We start from the raw sequence: 8,947 nt of genomic DNA, 5'->3' as shown, positions 1-8,947 counted from the left end.
CACCCTTGCAATAGTGATCGTAGCTTTTTGTCATGTTGGCCACTCATTTTCCTTATCACATTTGGGCCTGCGAACAATGAACCATGTGTAGCCTAAGCCTCCAGGCAAAAAACGCCATTGGCACGACAGCCCTAACATGAACCTTAATCTTGAGATAGAGATTACATTCTAAGCTCCCCAAGCCTAGCGTATTTGTTCAAAAAAAATGTAGTTCATTATTTCTATATCTTGGTCGGTTCCATTTCCCTTTCTTTCATGTTTTCACATTATGTGAAATAATTGGATTTTTTCCATGTATGTCAATGAGACCAAAAAAAAAAAAACTATATCCAAGCTCCACCAAGAAGCTCCTCGAGAGATGGATTTCTTGAGTACCCTTATCATTCTTCTGTAACGATAACCCGCTTGTTTTTTGCTAATGCATCATGCTTTGTCTCTTTTGCTCTTACAGAATCTTCCACATGGAAAAAGAAAAAGCAAGGCAAATAAACTTACACATTGATTTCTCACATCCTTGTGATTGAGTCAGAAGTCTTTGCTAGTCCACACATCAAACAACTCGAAAGCAAGGGCATTGAATGGAGCCACTACTGTATACCTATATATGACTCTTGACCTTCCCATGTTTTCACTTATGGGACAATCCAAGGCACTTATAAGGCAATCTTTGCCAATCCACACACCAGAGAAGACGCACACAACTCAAAAGCAAGGGCATTGAATGGAGCCGCTACTATATACCTATATATGACTCTTGACCTTCCCATGTTTTCACTTATGGGACAATCCAAGGCACTTATAGGGCAATCTTTGCCAATCCACACACCAGAGAAGACGCACACAATTCAAAAGCAAGGGCATTGAATGGAGCCGCTACTGTATATCTATATATGACTTTTGACCTTCCCATGTTTTCACTTATGGGATAATCCAAGGTACTTATGGGACAATCCAAGGAATCCTCCTGTATCCACACCTCGCTCTAACCTTGGGAGCATTTTCACTTATGGGACAATCCAAGGCACCCTCTTGCATTATCCACACCCCGCTCTAACCTTGCAAGCATTATGCTCCCAATAATATACCACCTCCATTAAAACATGCACACCACATTATGGCCATCCAACTCCTAGGAGGCACACAACCCATAAAGCAAGGGCACTGGATAGAGCTGTTTGCCGATGGAGTCCCCACTCCCAACCTCTTGCCCTCCCAAAACTATAGAGGACTGGGCTCAAGGGAAGTAAGTGACAGCACTATATCCTATATACAAAATTCTTGACCTTCCTATGTTTTTACTCATGGGACAATCCGAGCCTCCTCTACAGATGGAGTCCCCACTCCCAATGTGCTGCCCTACCGGGTCAAGGGAAGTTACTATGGTAAGGTGGCACAATAGCCTATATACAATTCTTGACCTTCCCATGTTTTCACTTATGGGACAATCCAAGGCACCCTCTATTCACCTTGCAAGAATTGTGCCCCCAACACCTTAAACATGTTGAAGAATTTGGTCTGAGTTAAAGAACCCCATTGGTTGATGGTTAAGATGAACTCTTTTGTCCATTGCCACACAGCACAAGTGTCAACTTAAATGTAGAACAAGGACCCGACATCTTTTTCAAGCTTAATTAATTTGCTTGAAATATTCCCTTTGGTAGCGCAAGCTTTGTTTAAGGGTTTAGGTGGATTAATCTTTGTTAAAGGGGTGAGGCATGTGGATTAATGTGGGTGGGGAAGGTACTTGCAAGTTTCCCTGCAAACAGCTCTCCACGCCTATTAAACACCTAATCTTTGACAAATTTCCTAAACTAAAACACAATATGAAACGTTAAGACACAAAAGAGGTACCTTGAAGAGTGCTCATTGAAGGGTGTAGTGTGTGTAATAATCATTGAAGAGCGCTCATGATAAGCGGCATTAATTTTTGATCTAGCATGAATAGTTTACATACATTTTAAGGAAGGATTATCATGACTATTAGAAGTATACATTTAAAGGTGAAATGTGGTAACAAAGTGTATCACAAATGAGCAACAACAGATAGTTGACATCTCAAAAGAGCAACATACGAGTGTTTATCATTAAAATATTCGATGTAGTGTGCTAAATTAATTATCAAAAAACAAATAGTGTGAGATTCTATGAGAAATCCTAAATTGATACTAAGAAAACGTAAATCTAAATATATACTAGAAAAACATAAACCAAAACTACTTACTCATCAAAAAATAAATAAAAGAGAGTGTCATCAATACTTTATTCAACTTGAGTATTAGGTCTTAAGGCACAAAGAGGAGACTGTAAGTGTCACATAGCAAGGATACAGTCCCTTTGGCTCCATCCCAAAATTCATCACCAAGGGATAGTATTGATGTTGGTGTGATTCTAAAGGGACTATGAAAAAATTCATCACCAAGGGATAGTATTGATGTCGGTGTGATTCTCGGCCTATCAACAACTTTGAGATGAGATCTCAATATTGCCAACAATTGTGAGGCTTGTGCAAATCATTGCATACACAAAGCCAACCCCAAGTTTAAAAATGGCCACTTGATTGCTTTTTTTTTTTGCACACTTAAGGACTCTCATTCAAGACCCTCTACTTGTGAATTAAAAAGCTTTGCACCAATCACTTGCATCCATGTTAACAGAAAGCTTTGTACCATAAGGGTCAAAAAAGGTCAAAGAGAACATCATCAACTAATCTTTTTTTTAAGCACCTGTGTCTCTATAATTTTTTTCTCTAAGTGAAACCATTAGTGGTAATATCTAGGAAATGTTCTTGGTTGCATTACATCTTTGTTGAAAAATAAGAAAGACACAATGTTGGAGATATTCATGGGAAGGATTAGGTTCAAGCCTTGGTTCACTAAGATGGAGGTTGGGGACATCAAGACTCTAAATTATAAAGGTGATAATCTATCTATTTGGATGCCTCAAGAGAGGAGCCATGTGCTAGAATTGTGATACCGCCCCACGCCACTACTCACTGATTATATGCATAAAGCAAGTACGACTCCAAGTAGATAATCAATTGAAAGGGATCAAATTCTATAAGAGAGTGACAATCTGGAAGATCAACTTCAAGGGATGAAACTCCAAACTCTACAAGGATAATATTAATATTATATGTGATACTCAAGACTTGCTCAAACACCATAATCTACGATGTTTCAATCCTTGCCCAAACCTTTTGGCCAAGGTCAGCCACAAAAAGATGTTCCCATACACAGCTATTGGCTACATCATGGAATCAAATAGTAAGCTCTTGGTCTGTGGACCTAGAAAATAGGCTTGAAAAACAGCGTCTCTCCAATTGTGCAAGAGATCCATATCCTTTACTAAAACAAGTTTTGGCATCTTTCTCATGGCAAAGCACAAGGCAAAAAAAAAAAGTATATGAAGTCCACCTTTCTTTTTCTTTTTTTTTCCGGAAAAAAGATCCTTCTATTAGTTAATGAGAAAACGCCATATGGCTACAAAGCTCACCTCGCAAGGAGGGATAAAACACAATGAACACCTGAGCTCCCCCCCGTGGCTGGCCGCTCTCTGGGGGGGGCTACCTAGTAATACATGAAGGAGGTGAGAAAAGCCAAACTGGCGGCCGATAGTGCCAAATGACATCCTCGTCCCTTGCGGTGAGGAAAGGGCCAGGCTGCCAAGTGCGGAGGAAAGCCTTGCGGCGCCCTCTCATGCGATCCGAGTCTCCCTGGAGTTTCCCCCAGTGTCCTCTCAAGGTGTGGATGATGTCCACCCAGAGGGCCTGTATGACCTCCGCCGGTGGAGTCGTCTGGTGGTCAATGGCCTCCCTGCATCGGGCTCTCCATATGTGCCAGGCCGTCATGCTGCTGATCAACTCCCATCTCTGCCCGACCCCCTCCTGAGAGGCTGCCGAGGAGAAGTCTGGCGTCGGAACCACCGCCATCGCCCTGTCAGAGACCTGGATGGTCACACTGCCAGGAGCGTCCTCATATCCAAGTGCAGGGCCGCTATCCGTGGCCCAAGCTACCGCACCCCATGTCACCAACATCTCCCCTGGAGAACCTGCAAAAACCATCCTGAGAGCGCGCTGCCAGACCTGCTGTGCCTGTGGGCAATCCCATAAGCAGTGCCGCTGTGACTCCTGTGCATGATCGCACCGAGGGCAGGACGCTGGGTGTCTACCAAAAGCAAGCCAAGCCCCCACAGCCAATCCTCTATGCGCTGTGAGCCAGAGAAAAAGTGTCACCTTCCGGGGACGGAAGCTGGCCCAAAGGCGCTGCCAGAAGTCCCTAAGAAAGGCAGGGGAGAGCCCCTGTCGCCGCCAATGCTCGGCCGCTGCCGGGGTGCTCTCTATCCTGTGTCTCTGAATCCGCTGCCCCAGCCTCGCTGTGTACTGAAAAAAGGGAATGGCAGGGCTGGTAGGGGCCGAGTAGGGATCTCTCCAAAACCACTCCCCTGGGTCCCACTGAAGGCGAACAAGAGGCTTGCTGTCCCAAGCCCAGAGTCTCCAAGAACAATCCTCCCCTATCGAGGCCGGTGAGGGGTCTACATACCACTGTCTCTGATGAAAGCCGACCACCCGAACCCTCTGAAGGATACAACCCTGGAACACATCCAAATCTAGTCGTGACCTCTGAAGCTGGCCACCCTCTCCCACCTCGAAAGTGAGTGGGGCGACTCTCTCCGCTGTGCCGCAGACCGCTAGGAGGATCTCATGCCGAGTAAAGACACCCATCCACTGTGGAGGTGAAGGGTCCTGTACTGGGGTCCTCCACTCCCGGGGGATGGCCGCCTCAATATCCTGTCTCATCAACTCTCTGCCCCTCATCCCACTGAGTCTCCTCTCCTGAGCCTCTGGAGGCAGCTGCTGAAAACATATCCAGTCGTCTAGGGACTGGGCTGGGCCGGAGCTCAACGGGCCCCACGACACGTGAGACCGCGAGCCAACCATATGGCCACTGGGGAGACGAATCAAGGGGTTCCAGATCAATGGCTGCCTCAGGCGCTCCTCATCGGTGCCCGGGGGAGTCTGGAAGAGTGCCGGCCTCAGATGCGCCCAGGCCCTCAGAAGGCTGGCTGCAAAACGCTCCTCGAAGCCAAGGCCCACTCCTCTGGAGCGCTGCTCCGTAAAGATCCACCTGATGCTGGGGTTCCAGGGGCCGCTAAGAGACGGAGTGCGGCTGAGCATCCTGGAAACAAGAAGCTCCTTCCACGGCTCAACACCTGGCAGGAGACCACGAACTACCAGCTTGCCAAGCAAAGCTCGGCTTTGGCAAATAGGATCTACAATGCCCAGGCCGCCTCTCTCCCTCGGCTGAGTGATCACAGCCCATGCCACCTTTGCCCTAGCGGGTCGCCCATCGCCTCCGGACCAAAGAAAGTTCCTGATGAGCCTCTGCACCTGGCCAATGCACGCCCGAGAGAAGGCCCAGCAGGAAGTGATGTACCACATGGTAGCGAGCAGAACCTGGTTGGCCACCACTACGCGGCCAGCCAGAGATAAACGAGCAGTACTCCAATACAGAAGCTTCTTCCGAATGCTCAGAAGAAGGGGGGCTATCTGCTGCTCCGGAGAAATATCAATGCCCACATAGCAGCCCAAATAACGCACTGTAGTGCCGGGGGGCAGCCACTGAAAACCATCAACTGGCCTCCAAGTCGGGGGGGGCATAGAACTGACCCACAGCCCACACGACTTGTGCCAGTTGATCAAAGCGCCCGAGGCTCTGCAAAACCTGTCCATGGCTGAGGCGAAGCGGCGGAGGTTCTCCTCACCTCCCTGAAGATAGACAGCAGTGTCATCCGCAAACTCCGAGTCTAGGAGCTCCTCCGAGGTGCGGATGGGAAGCTGGAGGCCCCTCAAACCTGTATCCTGTGCCGTCAAGAAGGTGCTCATGGCCTCCGCCACAAAAAGAAAAAGAAAGGGCGCCAAGGGGCACCCCTGCCGCACCGAGCGCGAAAGCTGGAACCTCTCTCCGCACACACCCTGTATCAGCACCTGGCTATGAGCCGAAGTGTAGAGTGCAGATACCCCACGGATCCACTGAGGGGGGAAGCCCATCCTCTCCATAGTGCCTTCCAAGAAGGCCCAGTCCACCCGATCATATGCCTTCTCGAAGTCGAGAAGGAGCACCGCCAAATCCTCCTGCCGAAATCTAGCCAAGGCCGTAGCCTCCCAGAAAGAGAAAATGTTATCCAGAATGCTCCGATCCTGGATGAAGCCTGTCTGCGTGGAGTGGATGATGTCCGGAAGGTGAGGCTGAAGCCGCCTGCTGATCGCCTTAGCTAGGACCTTGTAGGCCGTGCCTAGCAAGGTGATCGGTCTCCACTGTCTAATCTCCAGTCTGTCTCCGCCCTCTTTGGGGATCAAGTGAATCAACCCCTCTGCAATGCTATCCGGCATGACTCCCGTCTCCATAATCTCCTGGAATGCCAATCTGAAGCCCCTATGAAGGAGGCCCCAGTACCTCTGGAAGAAAGCCACTGAAAGACCGTCCTCTCCTGGGCATTTGCCCCGCGGTAATGCCTGAAGAGCCTCCTCCAGCTCCGTATCCGAGAAGGGGGAGAGAAGGGAGTGCTGTAGATGGGCCGGCACAACCGGTCTTGTGAAGCTCCAAACTGCCTCCCTAGCCTCTCTCACCCTGTCGTCTGCCGGCTCAGCAGAGAGAAGAACCCTGTAAAAATCTGTGGCTATCGCCCGCACCCTGGGGGGATCCACCACAACCTGGCCATCAGCCTGACGCAGCCGCCTGAGACCCTCTCGTCTGAAGCGAGGCCCAGTCGCCTCAAAGAAATCCCGAGTCACTCTATCTCCAGCCTGAGTCCAAAAAGAAGACCGAGCATGGAATCGGAACTCCACCCGCCTCTCCTCGATGGATCTGATCTCAGTGCGAGCTGTCTCCATCTGCTCAGAGATCCAAGGACTCAGAGGATCTCTCTCCTGGAGTCTCTGGAGGGACGCTAAACTCCTCCGTAGGCTCCTCTCCTGCTCCCTGAAGGCCTCCAGACGGTCCAAGGCAGCCAGTCTGAGCATCTGACTAATCTCCTGCAAGCCACTGGCAAGATCACTGGCTGCCGAGCCTCTCCTGAACTGTAGCTCCTGCCAGACCTGCTCAACTCTGAGTGCGATCTCAGGCTCCTCTATGAGACAATCAGGAATCCGGACGCTCTGGCCCCGCTCTCCTCTCGAAGGGTCCTCAATCTGGAGAAGCACTGGGAAGTGGTCTGAAAAGGAGGAGCCAGCAAGTATGCCCACAGTGCCGCCTCTATCACAGGCCCACTCATCAATGTAGAATCTGTCGATGCGGGAAAGGTTAACGCCTGTGGCTCGTCTATCCGAGCGCGAGAAAGATAGACTCCCCTGCAACCTGCCAAACTCCGGGAGAGTCCACGGATCCTGGCCTCTCACCTGTAGCACTAGCTCCTCCCAGGCAGCTAGCTCTGGCCCATGAATGGTCTCCTGGCTGCCCCCCATCCTATCCTCTGCGTCCTCCAGCATGTTGCAATCCCCTCCTAGGCACCAGTGGTCTGCCAAGGGGAGGGACTGCCTGATGGTGCTCCAGAACTCGGCTCTCCCGGACGCCCCGTTAGGGGCGTAGAAGTTGAGGAAGCCAATGCGGTCTTCCCCAACCCGAAGGATGACCCACTGCGCTCGACCCTGAACCAGAGTGCCAGAGTCCACAACCTCAGAAAGAAGCTGCTCGCTGACTGAGATGCATACTCCGCCCTGGTTCCCCTGGGGGCCATATGCCGGGGACCAAAAAGTGTGACTCCTGCCTGGCAAGATCTTCCCGCAGATGCGGGTACGCCCGGCAGAAAGGTGGTGCTCCTGGATGAAAAGAATATCTATGGGTCCTCCAACGAGAGCCCTCTGGATCTCCTGACGAAGTCTGCCCCGACCAATGTGGCAGCGATGTCCACCGAGACCCTGGATGTTCCATGAGAGGATCCTCATGGATGAGCTGAGGCAAGTGAAGAAGCCGCCACTGGCTCACCCCTCTCAGCCGGCCCGGATGATCTGCCCTCCACTCTAGGAGTCTTGGGCGCCGGCTTGGAGGGAGAATAATCACTGTCTGTCCGGGTGCGGAGTCTCTCCAGAAAGAGGGTGACCTGTGTCTGAGTCCAGCCCCACTCCGCCTTCGCCCTATCCAGAGCATAGGCGTGAGACCAATCCTCTGCATATAAGTACCTAAAGGAAGGCTGCACCCTCGGGGCGGCATGGAGGAGAATCAGTAGCACCGCCTGGACCGGATCCACCCGCCAATCTCCTATACCAAACAGGCTCATGCGGGCTGAGTGAAGTCGGGTCTGCAGTAGATCCGTGAGCCCCAGGTCGCTGAAGTGGTGAGAAAACTCCAGTATCTGGTCACGCAGAACTTCCTCTACAGAGCTGCAATCCCAGGCTGTGTCTGGGGCAACGCTGAGAGGAAAGGAGAAGGCCACCATGCTGCTCACCACTGAAGGAGAACGCGAGGGATGGCACACCACGCAAACTCGCAGAGGCGCGACCAGAGTCTCGAATGGGCCAGCATCCAGCTGGAGGCACCTGAAAAAACTGTAATCCACTGGTAGCCCCATCACTCGCGGGGGCCCCCCAGGGGAGGCTGGGGCGAACTCTGTGGCGGGTGAAGCGAGGATCGCCATCTCCACCGGCCCGGAGTGGCGGTGAAACAGCCGCTGGACTGAACTCTGGCCTACCCAGCTGCGCTGCCCTGGGGCAGTGGGTGGTCTGGCGAAGTATCCTGGAGAGGCTGAAGGAGGGATGGGGGCGCGCGGCGAGGAGGGGGGAGAGCGAGGGGAGGATGGAAAGGCATCTGCCAGAGGATAGGAGTCAGGGGGGGCCGCCGGGGGAGGAGGGAGGGGGGGGGCGGGGGGGGGAGGGGGGGAGGAGGGAAGAGTGCTCTCCGGGTGGGGGGGAGGGGAGCCGGGGGTCGCAGAGTGCGGCCGGGGATCCTCAGGGAAC

This window comes from Cibotium barometz, chromosome 9, assembly GCF_041138505.1.
Source record: "Cibotium barometz isolate CiBa-2024 chromosome 9, ASM4113850v1, whole genome shotgun sequence".
Lineage (NCBI taxonomy): Eukaryota > Viridiplantae > Streptophyta > Polypodiopsida > Cyatheales > Cibotiaceae > Cibotium > Cibotium barometz.
This window is presented reverse-complemented; position numbering follows the sequence as displayed.